At 38.4% G+C, this 18,607-nt stretch overlaps 2 long non-coding RNA genes and 3 pseudogenes across 3 annotated transcripts; 3 read left to right on the forward strand and 2 right to left on the reverse strand.

The window, feature by feature from the left end:
• Positions 1-1,486: 1,486 nt before the first annotated feature.
• Positions 1,487-14,863, forward strand: LOC149117707 (uncharacterized; annotated as a pseudogene).
• Positions 3,567-5,413, reverse strand: LOC149117708 (uncharacterized). Its single transcript, XR_016205987.1, has 2 exons — positions 5,130-5,413; positions 3,567-4,695 (listed from the first exon to the last, which is right to left on the reverse strand). It is a non-coding gene; the product is annotated as an uncharacterized LOC149117708 (long non-coding RNA).
• On the forward strand, positions 5,530-6,945 carry LOC149117709 (uncharacterized). Its single transcript, XR_016205983.1, has 2 exons — positions 5,530-5,734; positions 6,500-6,945. It is a non-coding gene; the product is annotated as an uncharacterized LOC149117709 (long non-coding RNA).
• On the forward strand, positions 6,952-11,163 carry LOC110052341 (uncharacterized; annotated as a pseudogene). The gene is made up of 6 exons (XR_016205321.1): positions 6,952-6,956; positions 7,387-8,239; positions 8,857-8,989; positions 9,302-9,438; positions 9,886-10,063; positions 10,473-11,163. The product of XR_016205321.1 is annotated as an uncharacterized LOC110052341 (transcript).
• Positions 14,598-18,349, reverse strand: LOC149117710 (uncharacterized; annotated as a pseudogene).
• Between the last annotated feature and the right edge of the window lie 258 nt (positions 18,350-18,607).

Raw genomic sequence — 18,607 nt, forward strand, 5'->3', positions numbered from 1 at the left:
TGCTTCAAATAACTCTACCATTGTATTCTTGAAGGTTAACTGCAAACTCTGAGGACATTCTAAGAGGAAATTCATTTTCTTGGTTAGCTGTTATAATATGAATAAAATAAAACTTTCACTGTTCAATAAAAGTTCTATAAAAATCTATAGTATTTACTCTTCATTACTTATACTGTAATACAATTTATAACGAGTAAACATTAAATACCATACCAAAATGGTAAGGAACAACACCCTTCCTAAATTTAAAAGGTACGTTAATATGAAAAGAAATATGGCAAATGTTCAAATTACGCAAGTTTCCATTTGCTCGTTGGCACTGTACCGGTAGGTATGACTAGTTTATTTCTATATCTATTGTAGTTCTCAAAGTGCCGTAGTTTTCATTTTGCATGGAATTTACTTTACTTTATGTTTTATTGTACTGTAAGTGTTTTCTTCATGAATAAATAAATAAATGAATAAACAATAATAATAATAATAATAATAAATTTCTTAACTTTGGTACATTTTTCTAAAAGTGTAAATAAATGAGTGGAGAGGTTGGCTGGGAGGGGAGGTTGGAGGTCATTACCAAGACTAATTTGTGAATTTTTTTACTTTAGTTGGTCAGGGAAATTTTACATTTGTCAGGGAAAGTCTGGGAATTTCAAACTCCTGTGGCTGTGGCAACCATGATTTGTAATACAGTAAATGTGTTATAATTTAAGTGTATTGAATTGCATTGATTGACTGATTTTGTGTTCAAAATGTTTGTGAGTTAGAGGATTAAATATTGATTATTAGAACATAAATACTTGCAATTTAGATTGCCTTATTATCCTTCATCGTGCAAATGATTTAAATCTTCCTTTCCAGAGCATTTTCATGAGACCTTAATTAGTTATTATCTTTTCCCCTTGAGCTAAGAGCTCATTACTAGACAACTGAATTGTAACTTCCCACAAGAATAAATTGTTTCTCCTTTCAACAATAATTAATCTTCTTTGTATAAGACTAGCAGTTCTTTGTATGAGAACTACAGTTCTTCCATTTAGAACTCATCCTCAGAAAACATTTGTCAAGTCCTGCACATGTATATGTTGTGATTTAAAATTTATCTTTGATTTAAATTTCTCAAACCAGTTTGATTTTTATCTTAAACTGTCTCATATTTATGATATCAATCTGAAAGAGGAAAAAATCAAAATGATTTGAAATATTTTAAACCAAAGTTTAATTTGAACCACAACATATTTTCCAGGATACAAAGATGTTCCGTCTCAAGAAAGCTAAACAGAAAGTTTATGGAAATAGACTGGTTAAAATGCAGGTAGAACACTGACAATGCCATAATAGGCCTTTTTACAGTTCCCGGTGCCATCTTGGATTAGTAACCACGCGAACATCATGTCGAGGCTCGCGTTGACCCGGGGGATACAAACATACCAAAATCACAGCTGTTTCACTAACCTGTCTCGTATCGTTTGTTATATCTTCGCTTAAAATGGTCATAAAATATAAAGACAAGGAAACTTTGACGCTGGAGGATATACAGAAGCTCACAGTTTAAGATCTGAGGAATATTTTGAAAAGCAATTCCAAAAATCGCCGGCAGAATGAATGCGGACCTGGTTCTGAAAGTGTACGCATTGCTTATTCGAGACGTGGTATAAAGATTGGCCGAAAATACCCAGAAAACTGCTGAAAACTGTGCTGAAAACAGTGGCCATTTCAAATACGACGAAATAATGAGACGAATCTCTGCTCTTGGATGGTCAACAGACTTGCAACAGCTTCCAGAACTGAACTTCATTCAGCTCTGCGATTACCTTGTCGTGTCTACACGCAAGTACCGCCATATTTTGTCGAAGGACACACATTACAAAAAGCTAAAATCGTACCAATTCTTCTTTGAAGGAAATGCGAAACGACTGGAAAGCAAAATCTTTCAAGGCCAGACCTACGTGAAAGCCAGCGTAGTTCCATCAGTGAAAAAAAAAACGTACAGAGTTGTTGTGGAGTTTTCACCTCAGAGCGACATTTTGCGAGCGGCATGCACGTGTTCGGCTGGACTTGATTTTTCTGGAAAGGGTAAATGTAACCACGTTGGAGGAGGGTTGTTTGCGATTGAAGATTTTACGAGGAGGGGATTACAAAAACATACTGAGCCTTTATGGAACGCCAGAACGGTCTTATGATACTTTTTTTTATTATATTGGGTGGTTATGTCATTATATTTGGTACCTATGTTATTATATTCGGTGATTGACTCATTATACTCGGTGCCTATTCCATTATACTCGGTGCTTATGTCTTTATATGCGGTGCTGTCTTCATTATATTCGGTGCTTATTCCATTATATTCGGTGCTTCCCTCGTTATATTCGGTGCTTTCTTCGTTATATTAGGTGCTTTTTTCATTATATTCGGTGCTGTTTCATTATATTCGGTGCTTTGTTCATTATATTCGGTTCTAACTTTGTTTGGTGTTTTCTTCATTATTACGGGTCCTAACACTATTATATTCGGTTCTCTCTTCCTTATATTCGGTACTTCCTTTTTTCGGTGCTTACTTCATTATATTCGGTGCTTACTTCATTATATTCGGTGCTTGCTTCATTTCATTCGGTGCTTTCTTCGATACGATCGTCACCAGTCTTCACAAAGGGCCGTACAATTTGGAGGTAGTCTGTGGAAAGCCGAGAAAACCCAGAATGCAATTCTACCCTTCGCGCCATTTTCCTCGCAAAATGGAGGACACTTTGAAAGAACTCCATCTTCAGGGGTTAGGAGCTAGGTTGAGAAGAGAAAGAATAGTTCCTTCGACAATTTTGGCGATGACCGACGAGCAAATTGAACGACTGGGTGTTTCAGCGATTGGAGATCGTGTTCGATTGCGACTGCTTTGCAGAGACTTTGAAGAAGGCAGCGCTGGGACCTCCGCTGGCGGTGGAAGTGTTCCTGGCGGAAGACCTTCAGCTGATGCAATCCGCGAGGAGCGAGAGAGGCTTTTTAATCCTAGAGGCTCCAGGACGCAATCCAAAAACAAGAAAAAGCAATCTGCACGCACTTGGACTGTTCAGTTTGTCTGTTTGGCTGACAGGTATCAGTGCAAACCCCTGCGAAATGAATTCCCAGTCGTCTGGGAATTCCTAGGAATTCCTAGGAATTCCTAGGAATTCCAAATTATTCCAAGACATGCAAATTATGCTTTATCCAAGACCTTGGAATTTCTGGGAATATTTGGGAATAGTGGAAGTATGACTGGGAATTATTGGGAATTCCTAGGAATTCCAAGTTATTCCAAGCCATGCAAATTATGCTTAATCCAAGACCTTGGAATTTCTGGGAATATTTGGGAATAGTGAAAAGTATGACTGGGAATTATTGGGAATTCCTAGGAACTCCTATTACTTCCCAGACTGTTTTAAAAAATGTATTTGGAATATCTAGGAGTTTTTGGGAATAGCTAAATCACATGAAATATTGCTGGAAATTTCTATAAATTTCCCAAAATGTCAAAATTAAAGATGAACTCAGTGCATGAATCAGTTTCTGTGAATTAGTAAAAATCAACACGATCATTTCTCTGTAGTTCCATACCTTTTTATTGTTGTCAAGCTCCAAGATAATTATTTCCAGACAAATGTACATTAATTCCAGTTTAAGTCTGACAACTCAACATAAAACTATAGCACTGATAATATTGCTTTTTAGATCCAACATGATTTGTTAGTGTATATGTGCCTGTATGGACCCGTAAATCAAACACCCAGAGTTTAACTGATAGAAAAATAGATGCTCTTAGATTTGATAAATAGATTAAGCAAAAAATTCTGTCATCATAAATGAATATATATTATTTACAATTTCAATAAAACCAAAAGTATATATATGCACGTATATATTTAATATAATTGTAGATTCACACACATACCCATCACAGCCCACTGTTGAACAATTTTTGACTTGATCCTGTATGAGTTTAGGAAAAAGAGGAAGACATCTCTCACAGATGTCATAAATGAAAAGCTCACAGTTTCCACACACTTGCTGTACATTTGTAAAACTGTACTGTGACATTCTCTGGACAAATTACCGGTAGTTTCATTTAAACAAGGATATCTTTAGCAGCCTCTCATTGTCATACAATGTCTTGAAATTAAGGCCAGAATAGCCATACAGGCATATTCTTTGGCAGAAAATGTTTTTTTCTTGGGAACCATTAGTTTCACTTTCATCAGGGGAGTCCAGTGAATGGTCATCAGTGTCAGAGTTCTCAATTTCTTCAGAGGAGTCGGAACTGAAACTTCAACATCATTATCTGAATCACTGTCTGTGGACAAATCTGAGTTGTTGTGTATTACATCAATTGGTATTTTTGTAGTCTTTTCAGGTATTGGCAACTCAATTTTATCAAATGCTACTGTGAAACTTCAATTCTTGCATAAAGGTTCACTCCATAATCCATCAAAGTCATCCACAACATTTTTGCCAACAGCCATCTCACTCAGGTGAGCCGAAAACTGTGAGGTGTTCTGTTCATGGTGTTGGAAATGATATCCAGGAAAAAGGGATGCAAGAGAGGGAGATGATGTCAACTGGCCTGTGAAGACTGCTTTAAGCGATTTATGTGGTCGAATCTTGTAGATTTTGGTATGGGTATAGTGGGATCATCAATATGTTTCTTGTATTTCCTTGTCCTCGCGGTCACTTTAATTCATGACACAACAAAATCAAAAGAATCAAAAAGATTATGAGTTAGTGGGAAACAAATAAATAACTGACATAAATAAATGACAATGCAAATAAAAAAAAACCTACATCTTGATGTATTGAAAAGACTATAGATCTCATATCATGCTAATCCTTATAAATAATTCAAAGGAAAAAATGACAAGCATCGCAAATTTATACTTGCTGCATTGTGCTGACTGGGTGTTGAAATAGATTTGGTGGACTAATACAACAAGCTTAAGCTCATTTCGCAGAATTTATCTCGTTTCCTCAGGTCGATCTGAAACCTTTTAGGTGAATTTCGGCTTTTGGGGTTTTTAAAGAGCACACAATGCATTGCTTAGTTTGATTTATAATTTACAATTATAGGTTATCATAACAGAAAATCCCTATAAAATTGGATTCCTTACCTTTGCAGTGAACTTGATTCAAGTGCCTCATGATCCTTTATCTTGACAACCGTCGGGAACAGATCAACCAGTTAAAGTACGTTCCATTTTCCTCCTTGATTTATTCGTAAAAAGTTTGTGTAGTTTTTTCCTTTTGAAGCAAGACCCATCTTTCAAAAGACCACCAAAACGGCGTGGAAAGGGAAACAGACTTGCCATCGAAAGCGACTGGTCTGGCAACCTCGTTGCCAGTCTCTCTCTCCTTCTTCTCCCGTTTCCATTCTCTCCTCAACTGATCAACTGAACCAATCACAGCGCGCGAATTTTCACGTGACTATCCTTGTGACTGAACGTGACAAAGATCGCGTTATTAATTCTCTTTTGGCGCCCATCTTTGAATTCAGCGTTAACGGCTGATCGATCGTGCGTTTTAGTAGATTTCACTTCCAAAATTTTATCAGAATGGTTTTCGCTGCGGTCCTCTGACCAGAAGAAAACAGCGTGAGTGTCATTAACGAGAAACAAGTTATTCTTGGCGAAGATTTGGAGTTAAAAGAAAGTCTTACTGTGGATGTTTCAACGGGGAAGAATTCAAAGGACAGATTAGCCGTATACAAAATTATTTGGTGAGTAATCGAATTCAAGTAACCTTATATTATACAAAGTAAATTCTTGTATTTAGACAAAAGCTTTTGAATGAACTTTATCATCACGAATCATACACGAGTGGGTCACTCAGTCATGGCATGAAATGAATTCTGGCTAAAGCAAAGTTGAAACAATTTAGGTTGCCCAGTGTGCGTGCCTAAACAATTTGATTTGCGAGTAACAAGTTTCTCTCGCCTCACTTGTTCAAACGAAATAAATATAGCAGTTCTCTCTGATCCCAGTCAAAGTTCTTGACAAAAACTCCAACGAGGCAGCCAGTGTACACGAGTTTGATATGTCTCCTGTGTGTTTCAGCCTGACTGTATGGCAATCCGTGTTGATCTTCAATTTTTGTCCATCCGTATATTCTTTTGTGTTTACTCTATTATTTAAATGTTCCTTAAATGTTTTAAGTGTCTTTTTTAGTATTTCTAATGTCTAAATTTGGCTAAAAACCGTGATATACACAGTGTATCCTCCAATTCAAGAGTTGTTGATACACTTATAGAGGAAGGAAAACCTTGATTTAATCTACTGTAAGCTCAAGATTTATGTAACATATTTATCAATAGTATACAAGCACCTTCCATTATCAAGTCTTCTCTTTTAACATTTCAACCAGCTTACAGTCAGGTCTTAATTAGCTGCGTGTATTAAACTGTGAGCACATAAATATTTGGATCTCAGTCTTACAGTACCTCATATATATCGCAATGTACTGTATTTTTTTAATTTTGTTTTAGGTGTCATACAACAAAGATGAAGATGAAGAGGCCAGCTGTTGACAGCGTAATTAGAGGGCAACAAAAGAAGCTGCGGAAACAAAAGAAATAACTGAACAGCAGCTAAGTTTGCCCAAACTCAGCCTTTTTTAATTTTAAGGATTGTTTCAGTTTTGTTCTTATAATTGATTCCTTACATTCATGAAAATCCAGATTTGTTCCACATAATAACAATAATTTAAGCTAAAATCTTGTGTATGGAAAATTGTTGGATTTGTAAACCAAAAAAGTAAGTAAATTATCTGAAAAAGTTCTCTTTTTATCAAACATGTAAAAGTTTGACCTTCATATCTGTTTTCAGTTTTACTTTTAATTCTTGGTGTAATAAAAAAGAAACAGGATAATTATTCTAATGACTTATGTTTAAATTCATGAAAGCCAATGTAATAAACCATTGATTTAAAGCCTGTTTGATGTGGTATCAGTGACTTTATTTGTTATTTTAATGCTGGGCATTAATCATCAAAATTTTGTCTGGCCTACAAATGATACAAAATTCCCAGTTTTTCTCAGATTTTCCAAAAAATTCCAACCTATTCTCAAAAAATCCTACAAATTCCAAGTTATTCCCAGAAATTCCTAGGAATTTTTGAGAATTTTAAGGAATTTTCAAGGTGAGTATATTTCAGTTGGAATTCCTAGGAATTCCTAGGAATTCCAAGTTAGCTCTATGTAAACTTGAAATTCCTAGGAATTCCTAGGAATTCCTAGTCCGAATTACCGTGAAAATTCACACCTTAGATTCCTAGGAATTCCTAGGAATTCTTAGGAATTCCTAGGAATTTTTTCCTAGGAATTCTTAGGAAATTCCTAGGAATTCCTAGGAATTCTTAAAGTTATCTCACAAGGGAAATCCCTTCAGCCACCGAGAAGCAAACATTGCACAGGGCCGGCCTGGGAGTAAAGAAGATCAAACTTCATTTAGATGACGATGAAACTTCCGTACATGGAAAGCTTATTTCTGGGGAGAAAGATGATGCGGGTGATATGAAGGGGTTTCCCCAGTTACGGGAAGCAGGTGGATTTGAAATGCTTCACTGTCTTCCAAATTGCCGGGACTTAACCCCCCTCAAGTGTTCTTGGGCCGCCAGAGAATTGAGATGCAACCTAGGAGGCCAGTCAAAGATCTATCTCAGACCAATTCAAAGAAATCTGTCCACCAAATCTCTTCTTCCAGAAAATTCTTGTGCAGTAAAGGAAAAATGCATGAGCTGCAAATAGGAATTCCCAATGAGTGAACTTCGCGCACATTCTTTTCATATGTGCACTGCTGGTTTTCATAGTGATTCTCATTCAGATTCAGAAGGGGAGAAAATCAAGGAAAGCCACACTCTGGATAGTAAAGTTGATGCTATCCTTGTTGATGATTCTTTACAACTGGAAAGTAGTCAAGCTGAAGAGGAGCAGGATTCTCCTGCAGTTTCCAGTCAACCCATTGCTACAGATGATCAGGATCCTGTTGACACTGTCATTAGCTATTGTGAGGCAAACAACATTCAAAATCCAGTGGAGATTCTCCGTTGCATGCAGAAACACATTGTTACTGGTAGGGCCTTGGAACTTGAATCACATAGCGAAACCTTGGAGGGGAAAACAAATTACATCAATGTGGATAGAATGAACCTACTTGAAACCACAATTGAAGAAGTAGGAGCACTTGAAGACCTTCGCTTAACTTAAGAGGTTTCATTCTATGGTGAGGTAGGTTTATTCTGTAAACAATTTTTGTTTATATACACTGTTAGCTTGGTCCTCTTTGCATAAGCCTATAAACCCCACTATTAAAATCTGGATCATTCGATAATGCAATTCAAGAGTTTTCATTAACTTGGCTATCATGGTATATGAGCCATTATACCATGCTCTACAAATATGATAAGCATATGTGAAAATTTGTGGGTGTTTTCATTTTATGTGAGTTTTCTATATTTTTGGGCAGTTTTTAATTAATAAAACAATTATTTCACTCAGATGATTATAGCCAACTTGAACTTGGAGCTACATGCCTCATTGGCTGTTTACCATCTCATATCCAATGTACACCTATGGAATAATAATATTGTAAAATATGGGTTGAAACTGAATCTTTCCATGTAAAATTATTGCTGGATCATTGAGACAGGTAATGAGAACCAAGGGCATGATCAACCAAGATAATTTGTCTTGGTAATTTGACAATGTTGTTCTGTGGGAATGTGTAAGGATAAAAGTTAATTTTATATTGGGAATTAAATGGTTCAGGCTCCTGCTCTTACCTCTCCTTTCTATGAAGAAAGGTGGGTCTTAAAAACTTTTCTTTGGGTTAATTTTTTCCCCAGATAGCCCGTGATTATGGAGGGCCACGAAGGGAATTCTTTCGTCTGATACTTGCCGAGATAAAAGAGAAATACTTTGACAAAGGCATTCGTGAACTGCTCGCAGATGATTACTATCCAGTTGGTGTGATTATGGGTACGTCACAAATTTTAAGCTGTATTATTGAGAGTAGTTCTTTACAATGCTATCCACAATACTTAAGTGTTTTAATGTACACATATTTTGAGCATCCGTTGTAACTTTCGGAGGGTGGTGTTGTAAAACTGCTGCCAGCAACATTCCAGGTCAGCAGAGGAAGCTATTTCAAAATCCCTTGTACATTTACATTTTCCTATAGAACACCTGCAGAAGTACAAGAACATTGCTTCACCATTTTGTCTGTCAAATTAGAGTTGAAAGGGATTGAGAAGGCATACACAGTCAGTAATAGTTATAAATTGTTTGCAGGTTTAAGCATTGTCCAGAATGGCAAGGTACCCCAGTTTTTTTCTGAAGATCAATTGGATGAGATATTCCAGAGCAAATCATCATCACCAGCGATTGCTAACCTACAAAAGGGGTTGGCCAAACTAGGAATCTATCAGGTACCACTGACTGTAATCTGTATACTTCAAACTCTGCAAGACCCTTATTTTCTACTCTTAGATAGATTCAGATCCATGGGGAAAAAACTAGAAATGCATGCTGATTTACATGTGTATTCAAAAAATTGATTATTTGATGTCACCAGTAAGAGCCAGCAGGGTGAGACATATATAAGGAAGCTTTTTGATAATGTTGTGACTTTGCAACAACATTAATAAAGCACTAGTTAGCACGCAAAGACAAAATATCTATCCATAAAATGTTTCAGTGTTTTAATAGTCTAACTTCTTGTTATTCAGGAAAATCTATATAAATTGCGTTTCCTTATTTAAGTCTCCACTATGAGCAAACATGATTAGGGCTAAATATGTACAAGAAGATGCCTTCACCCAAGCTTGCTCTTTCCTTGATTTTCCAGATTAAAATTATCTATTTTATTTTGACAGGTCTGCAGGCAGTTTCCCATATTTTGCCACATTTTCAGAAATAGCACAGCAACCACCCTAACCATAAAAAAATTAACAAATCTTTTGAAGCCAATGTTCTCTGAAGAGGGAGCAAACCGGAGACGTTATGAGGGAGTGGTTTATAGTGCATTTTGTAGGTACCTACGAGAAGTAACAAGTAAGTCTTCAAACAAATTAATCAGCCAGTTGAGAAAGGCCATTTCCCAATTGCCTTTAGCCTCGTTTCAACCTTTCCTATACACTATGTATGAAAGGGTGTCCACCAAGCCTAATTGTCTTCAAAAAGAAACTAAAGGCAGTTGGAAGAGGATGATAACTATCATAACTCTATCATTTATATAACATTTAAAACAAATAATACATCTCTTGTCTACCCAAACAGTGTTTTTTGCTTGTCATATTGACAAAATAAGTCAAACCAGATCCACCACACAGCAGCACAGTGTGTCTACAATGGCTGTTTGTCTTTTTAAGGGGAAGGCGGCAGCTTGTTCCTTTCATGTATATGAGTATTATTATATTTTAAATAGAATTGGTAATTGCTTTTTGTTTGCTTGTTTGAACAGGTGGAAGACGAAAAGGAGTAACTCTAGCTCATGTATTGTGGTTCACCACATGGTCAGATGAAGAACCTCTCTTGGGATTTAAACTGCATCTCACATTATTATTTACCGAAGTTGATAATTCATTCTTACCACTGGCAAACACATGCATAAATGCCATCACTTTGCCAACCCCATCACTTAATGTGTCTCTTCCATCTGACGAGAAGCTATTTGATTTATATGACTGTGCCTTTTTGACTGGCTACTTCGGTAACCTTTAAAATTATTATTGCCACTAATTATGGTTATTTCTTCTTGTAAACGGACGAGACGAGTTTAATACTGAACTATGATGTTAGAAGTGAGATGGCAGTAGAGAGCTGTAATTGATTCCTTTGTTAGAGCTCCCTTTTGAATGGCCACTTTAATATTTCATCTGTTATGGCTTCCGCTAAATTGTCACTGTTGTATTGTTAAATCTCACTGTTATTGTTCTGTTGTAAATGGAAGAGGTTATACATGTATAATGAAAGGAATGATTAAGCACAACAATGCTGTCATTGAAAGCTACGTCTCCTTTTTTCATATTAGTTCACTGTCACATTTATATCAGTTTGTTTTGTTCCTGGCACGTTCCAACATTTACAACAACAGATACTTAATACTAAATTACAAATTTAGAAGAAGGTAGATTAAAGTTGAGTTTGTTACAGTTTGACTGCTTTTGTACATGCCTGCATGTACTGGTCTATAACAGTTTTTCATTCCCTACCCAAACCCCCGACTTAACAATTCTGCCCCACTATCTGTTTCTATTTCTTCAAATGATTCATGTACATCTAAGTAGCCACTGAAGTTTTAACAATGTGAAGAGCTTTGAGATACAAATCGATTCCAAAGTTAGATGAGGTCCATGTTGGTGAAATTTCAATGTTCAATTGCTGCCTGCAGTTGTTGCTCAACTGAAATGAGAGAGGATCAAATACTGGTCTATCAGAGTCAGACCCAACTTCATTATCATTAATGAAGCCTTCAACACCATAATAGGGAATATCCTCGCTTCTCAATTCTATTCCTACTGGGTTTTGAAGTTGGCTGCAACCCACAGTCTAATAGGTGATGACCGTGTAGTTCGCATTCTGTGCTGGGACCAAGCTCTGTTCCAAATGTCCAGCTTTTCTTGGATTTTAGCGAGGTAAACGTAGTGCAGGGCAGCCAAATGAAGATCATCCAAGGGATCCAATATTCCCTCATCTTCCATGAAATAGAATAATTTATAATAAAGTGCTAGAACACCCTGGTAGACATCCTTCCATAGCCTTTCGATTCGCTGGTTGTGGGTGCTCTTGCCAGTTATAGCACTACCTCTATCTCTGCCTCTTCTTGATTTCATGTAGTCCACGATAGTGACATTCTCACGTCCCTGATCTGTTCGAATTCTGCTTGGTAGGCCAAATTTGTTTACAGCTTCTAGGAAACAGGCCAGAACTGTCGGTGCTTTGTTGTTATCTGCACACTGCAACATTACAGGAAGTCGGCTATAACCATCAATTCCCCCAATCACGATAAAGTTCCACCTCACTAGTTTATGGTTAGTGTCAATATGCCACAAGTGGTTTGGGCCTTGGACATTATACACTCTTCGTTGCAAGCGGCCTTTCTTTCTTTCGAGCACTCCCTCCTGATCCACGCGGTGGATGCTGTCCCGAAGTCGCATCCTTTGTACCTTAATGCCTCTTTGTTGAAGAAGAAACTTCATCATTCCCTCTCCACAAAAGGGGAAGTCCTTCGATAATTCTGTCATATGATAATCAAGATCTTTATCAGAAATATCACTGAAATCTAAAGAGCTCAGTCCGTAGGTTTGCATTCTACGATAAATTGTACTTTCCGAGACGGACAACATAGAGGCAATTTCTTTGATCATGAAACCCTCTTCTATGTGATTCTCGAGAACTGACTTGGGGATATCAAACGCTGGAGCTCCAGATTGTAGTCGTTCCTTTGGTGGTTTTCGTTTGCCATGGATGGCGCATACCATTCGCAGTTTCATCATATCACCTCGGGTATTTATACCCAACTGATTCATTTCACGCACAGACAATAGTGAAACTATATCAGGGGTAATCTTCTCCTTTTGGAATACTTCAACTAGACCGCCCAAGTTATGTTGTTTGAGAATAGCTGCCATAAGCTCTGCTTTCTCCGCCATTTTTGAACAAAGAGCGGGAAAGTTGAGAATTGCATTCTGGGGTTTTCCTACCTTCCCCAGACTACCTCCAAATTGTACGGCCCCTTACGAAGACTGGTGACGATCATATCGAAGAAAGCACCGAATGAAATGAAGTAAGCACCGAATATAATGAAGTAAGCACCGAAAAAAGGAAGTGCCGAATATAATGGCCTTTGTACCGAATATAAGGAAGAGAGCACCGAATATAATTGTGTTAGGACCCGTAATAATGAAGAAAACACCAAACAAAGTTAGAACCGAATATAATGAACAAAGCACCGAATATAATGAAAACAGCACCGAATATAATGAAAAAAGCACCTAATATAACGAAGAAAGCACCGAATATAACGAGGGAAGCACCGAATATAATGGAATAAGCACCGAATATAATGAAGACAGCACCGCATATAAAGACATAAGCACCGAGTATAATGGAATAGGCACCGAGTATAATGAGTCAATCACCGAATATAATAACATAGGTACCAAATATAATGACATAACAACCCAATATAATAAAAAAAGTATCATAAGACAGTTCTGGCGTTCCATAAGCGTTTGTCATGTACATCGCGGCTGTCTGTGTGGGTTGTACCCTGCAACCAAAGTGTTGCAGCTAAACCTCTCGACCAAGTGCTAATCAGAAAGATACGATTTGGTGAGAAAAATATTCGTCTTCAGTCAAAGGTTATAAAATTTGATTCAAGATCACCAAATCAGCAAACAAGAGAGAAAAACAGTTTCAAGATTTTAAGTAAAGTCTTCAAAATTGTCTCCCTGCCAGTTCATGTTTTTATTGTTCCATGACATCAAGTCAAACTGTGTAGAGGAGTCAGACTCTGAAGAGATCAACGAGGCATCAGAGTGTGTGCCTTTTACAGACAGTTATGATATTGCTACTGAGCACTTTAAATCTATGATTGATTCCCATGTTTCCGGCTTAACAATCACCCAAAAAGAGATAGATGAAACGGAGAGAACAACTCTCTCAAAACAATCTCTTTTGAAAAGCAGCTAAGAACAAAGTGGAACCTTCAAATAAGTTGAAATCAATCATTTACTCGAATTTTACAACAGATGCTACTCAATATGGCATCGAAAGTGAAGCAAAGGCAGTGAACCTTTATATCAGGGAAACGAAAGAGGATGGCATTGCTGTTACTGTTGAGGAAATTAGACTACTGGTGTCCAAGGACAAGCCATACCTGGGGGCAAGCATGGACAGGATTGCAACCAATAAGGATACACACGAAAAATGGGGAATAGAAATTAAATCTCCCTTAAGCAAAGCAGGCATGACTATTGAAGAAGCCTGCCTAAATAAAACTTTTTCTCTGGAGGAACTTTCCGATGGAACTGCAAGGTAAAACAAAATCATGATTATTATGTACCAATTCAACTGCAGCTCTACTGTTCTAACTTGGATCTTAAAGGGATCATTTTTATAGTATACTTTAGAGAGAAGACCACTATTTGTGGAGAATATTTACTTGGACAACTCTTGGATCAGTGACTCCCTGCCAAAGATAGAGTTCTTTTACAGACGTGCTCTTTTCCCTGAGCTTATTACCAGACGAGTGCAGCGGGGTAAGATTCTATACCTGCGTGGAGGTTGGTTGCCATTTAGCTCTTATTAACTGAGCATGACGTCTGTATGGGAGAATCTTGACCGAGGTCGTGAGTACAGACCGAACACAGTGAGGTCTGTACACACGACCGAGGTCAAGATTCTCCCATACGGACCTCCTGCTCGGTTAATAAGATGTTTATTATATGGCAAGTAAAAGAAATTTAATTCATTTAGTATAACTGGTTTGTACTAGCCGACATTTTGCTTGCGAACGGGGATGAGCTGAACTTAATTCTGCCGAAGTCTGCTCGTCCTTTTTACTTTTCTTTTCTTATCAGACTTTTTGGCATTGCCATAAATAAATATTGTTCGAAGAAAATAGTCAACATTTTTGCATTAAAGTTTGCAACTTTTTCACCGCAAAACATTACCGGTCTAGATGCCGGTCTAGATGGGAAAATCTAAACCGCTTTCAATATCGATTTCAGCCAATCAAATTCTTGAATTCGGTAGTTCCCAGTCCTTGTGAGACACAGCCATATAATAAACGGCCAATATTGCTGCACAAGTATTGGTTTGAAAATGCAATTTCAAAGGCAATTGTAAACAATTATTGGGTAGTAAATTTACATCATTTATTACTACAACGATTACTCTTCCTTTCATGTAACAGTGCTAAGAATGTGTCCATAAGAACCTTGATGACACAAGCAAATCACCTTGCAGGATGAATTTGTACTTCTATGGAGTTAAGTGTGAACTGCCAATACTTGAAATGTCAGCTGGGTGTTACATTAGTTACAGTCAAAAACTTTATAAAACTAAGACTTATTTTGTCATGGGTATATAGTGTTGAGAGAGTACCAATACTCCTTTCCATTTAAAATGACAGAACCTCGAGTTAAGCAACAGTAGCTAAGAGCCACTCAGGAGAGAGACCAAACCACAAAACTTAACTTCAAGAAACCACATTGGCAATTTAATTATCTTGTTTCTTGAAATTTGTGTTTGTTGCTTTATCTCCCATCTGATTGTCTAGGGGTTGCAAAATGATAAACATGCCAGAAATCATTTTAGGTGTGTAAACAAAATAAGTTAATAACAAAGGAATTTAGGGTTTTCGTTTTGCAGGAGGTAGCAATGGAGGAAGAAAATTTTGTCAATAGTCCACATACTGTGGCTATTTGTGTTGCGTAGGGGCTTTAAGTGTTGGGTAAGTTACCATCCAAAATATGGTAAGTCTTTATCCTACAAATTGCCCTCTCCACATGTATTCGCACAAAGGCGATAGTCATGGCTTCCTCTCTCTCTGATGCAGTCAGTTGATCTCGTCCGGATAAAAAGGGGGCATATTAACTGTGACACCATCGGGCACAATGTCCTTTATGTCGAAGCCACGGTTAACCATAACATTGTCACCACTACTGAATAAATCTAGAACTCCACCTTCTCTTGTTATCTGTTTATCCGACACTCGCCCACCCAGAGGTCTGAAAGAAAGGTGACTTGGCCATTTGGAGTGACTCCCACCAGTTGCTTCCAAATATTGTGGTGCTTGTGGTCTGACCAAGTTTCAAACTGCGCAAGGATGGCAGAGGGGCGCTGAATAAATATCTCTGTACAGTCCAAAATTATTCTAGTTGTTGCAAACTCGGCAAACTCGTCTGGCATGTTTTTGCGTACCAACTCTTGTGATGGAAAAGGGAAAAGGTCTTTGAGTTCAAAGTACAACAACTTGATCCAGGTTATACATATTCTGAACACAAGGCTTGTACTAACACCAAACCTGTCTGCAAGGTCCTGCACAAATAAACCAGCCTTCAGTCGCATCAATACTAAAAGAAATTTGTCAAGAAATGTTAATTTCCTGGAGGGTCCAGGCTCATTTTTACCTGCTCTCTGCGATGTGCAAATTACTAACCAATGAGCTTTGAATATTAGTCCGTCTTCGATTGCTAGCTCTTCACCATAATTCCAGTAATTCTGAAAGTTGACGCTCTTGAAGTGGCCAACCATGGAAGATGTAATGTAGCTGATTCAGAGTTGGACCTCCAGTGGTAGCAATTCTGGTTCTGTTCAGGCGATCTTGTTGCTAGAATGGCGTTAGTAATCTGATGCACCGGAATTGTATCCATCTGCTTTGCATCCTGAGGTTCTCGACTGAGTGGATCGACTATACTCTATGCATCTGCTATTGAGTTGTCCTTTCCCCTGATGTACCCTACCTGAATCTCGTATCTTGTAAGCCTCAAGAGTAGCCTTTGAAGTCTTGGGCTTGATGCGGCAATACGCTTCTTCCAAATCGTCTCCAGTGGTTTCTGATCTGTTTGAACTCGAACTGGTTCACCATACACATAGTTGTGCAGTCTCTCCATGGCGAATACCACTCCTAACAGTTCCCTCTCAATATTGGAGTAGTGCTCCTCAGCAGGAGTGAGTGTTCAGGATATGTAGATCACTGGTCTACCTTCTTGTAGCAACACTACACCCAATCCTTTCAATGAGGCATCCGTCTGAATAACATGTTCAGACTTAGGGTTGAAATACGCGAGTACTGGAGTCTTGGTGAGCTCTTCTTTGATTGCGTCAAATGCATCTTGATGGGTGGAATCCCAAGTCTATTCCACATCTTCTCTTAGTAGTGGCTTGAGCGGCTGGGAGAGTTTCATTAGCTGGACTGAAAAGCGCTTCAGATAATTAATCATGCCTTGGAAACTCTGAAGACCTTTCTTGTGTTTTGGTGTACTCATCTGCTTTATGGACTCCACTTTTCTGTCATCAATCTTCATTCCTTCCGGTATCAGAGTGTGTCCAAAGAATTCACATTTGGTGCTCTTGAACTGCAGTTTCTTTGAACGGAACTTTATGCCATTCATCCTTGCTGTCTCAAGTAGCCTGAGCACATTCACATCGTGATCCTTAGAGTCTACACCTCTTGCTAGGAAGTCATCAACAGATCCGGTGATTCCTTTTACTCCTTGTAGGACGGAATTTAGTCTCTTGGAAGACGTCTGAGCTGACTTTCAGGCCAAAGGGAAGTCTGAGCCACTTGTATTTTCCCCAAGGGGTATTGAAGGTTGTCAAAAGTGTGCTCTCGGAATCCAATTCCACCATCCAATTGCCCGACTTGGTGTCAACGACCGTGAAATACCTTGAGTCATGGAGTTCAGCAATAACTTTTTCAATTGTCTTGGAGTAGTACTGGTTCCTCTTGATACTCCTATTGAGGTCTTTTGGATCTAGACAGAGTTGAATCGATCCATCTGAGTTTGCAACAGGTACGGTGCTATTGATCCAGTCTGTGTGTCCCGCAACTGGTTTGATAATGCCTAAGCTGCATAATCTTTCTAGCTCATTTTTATAGGCCTCCTCCTTCTTTTTGGGCACTGCCCTGGGTGGGTGTTGTACGGGTTGAGCATCAGGTTCGAGTTCAATGTGGCATTTGCCTCCAGGCAGTTTACCAATGCCTTCGAACACATCTTTAAATTCTGACAACACGTACTCCTGTGTAATAGGTAAAGTGTCTCTTTCCAATCAGGATAACTGCATCATTCATTATTTCACATGTGGGCGTTTTAACTTCATCTAAGTTTGGACGTAGAGCATTCACACTCATATGGACTTGTGGAACACAGGTTAAAGTGGGTGGTGTTACCACTGGGAAGTCAATGTAGCAAACTTGTTGTGCTGTTGTTCTACCTAGGACAAGGTATCCTCGAGTGTCGGTCACCTAGCAGGTTGCCATCTGTGGCTGTTTACTGCTGGTGTGGATGGTAATTGTACATGCTCCAAGATTTGCTATCGGAGATTCTCCGTACCTGAAGATTTGCACTGAAGTAGGCATCAGTTCCTTATCTCCAAACAGCAATTTGTACATGTATAAAGGCATTACGTTGCATCCCACGCCTGTGTCGATCTCACACTCAACTTGGTAAATGCGTCCTTCAGTTGCTGCACTCAGCCAAAGTGGCTTGATATGCTTGCTTGAAGTCTCTTAATGCTCTTAACATGATACGTCTGAATATTGTGAAACAATGCTGGCTGACTTGAGTACTGTTGGGGTGGTTCAAGTGGCATGTAGTAGCCTGGATATGGCTATTTTCGTCCACTGGTTGTGTCTACAAGCCATGTACTTGAGTTTGTTTGAACTTTCTGTTCTTGCCTGGTTTTGCTCTCTTGCTTTTGCAACACTTCTGGTAGTGCCCTTTTTACCACAGTTGTGACACATTACATCTTTGGCTGGACACTTAGACTTTGGATGAGCTAGCCTTGCTGCGCAACAATAACAGTCTTGCGGCTTCATTCGATCCTTGTCTTGAGAAAAGACATTTTTTTCGTGTCACTTTCCTG

Source organism: Orbicella faveolata, unplaced genomic scaffold, assembly GCF_042242905.1.
Source record: "Orbicella faveolata isolate gen_17 unplaced genomic scaffold, um_ofav_v1 contig_1, whole genome shotgun sequence".
In the NCBI taxonomy this organism is placed as follows: Eukaryota; Metazoa; Cnidaria; class Anthozoa; order Scleractinia; family Merulinidae; genus Orbicella; species Orbicella faveolata.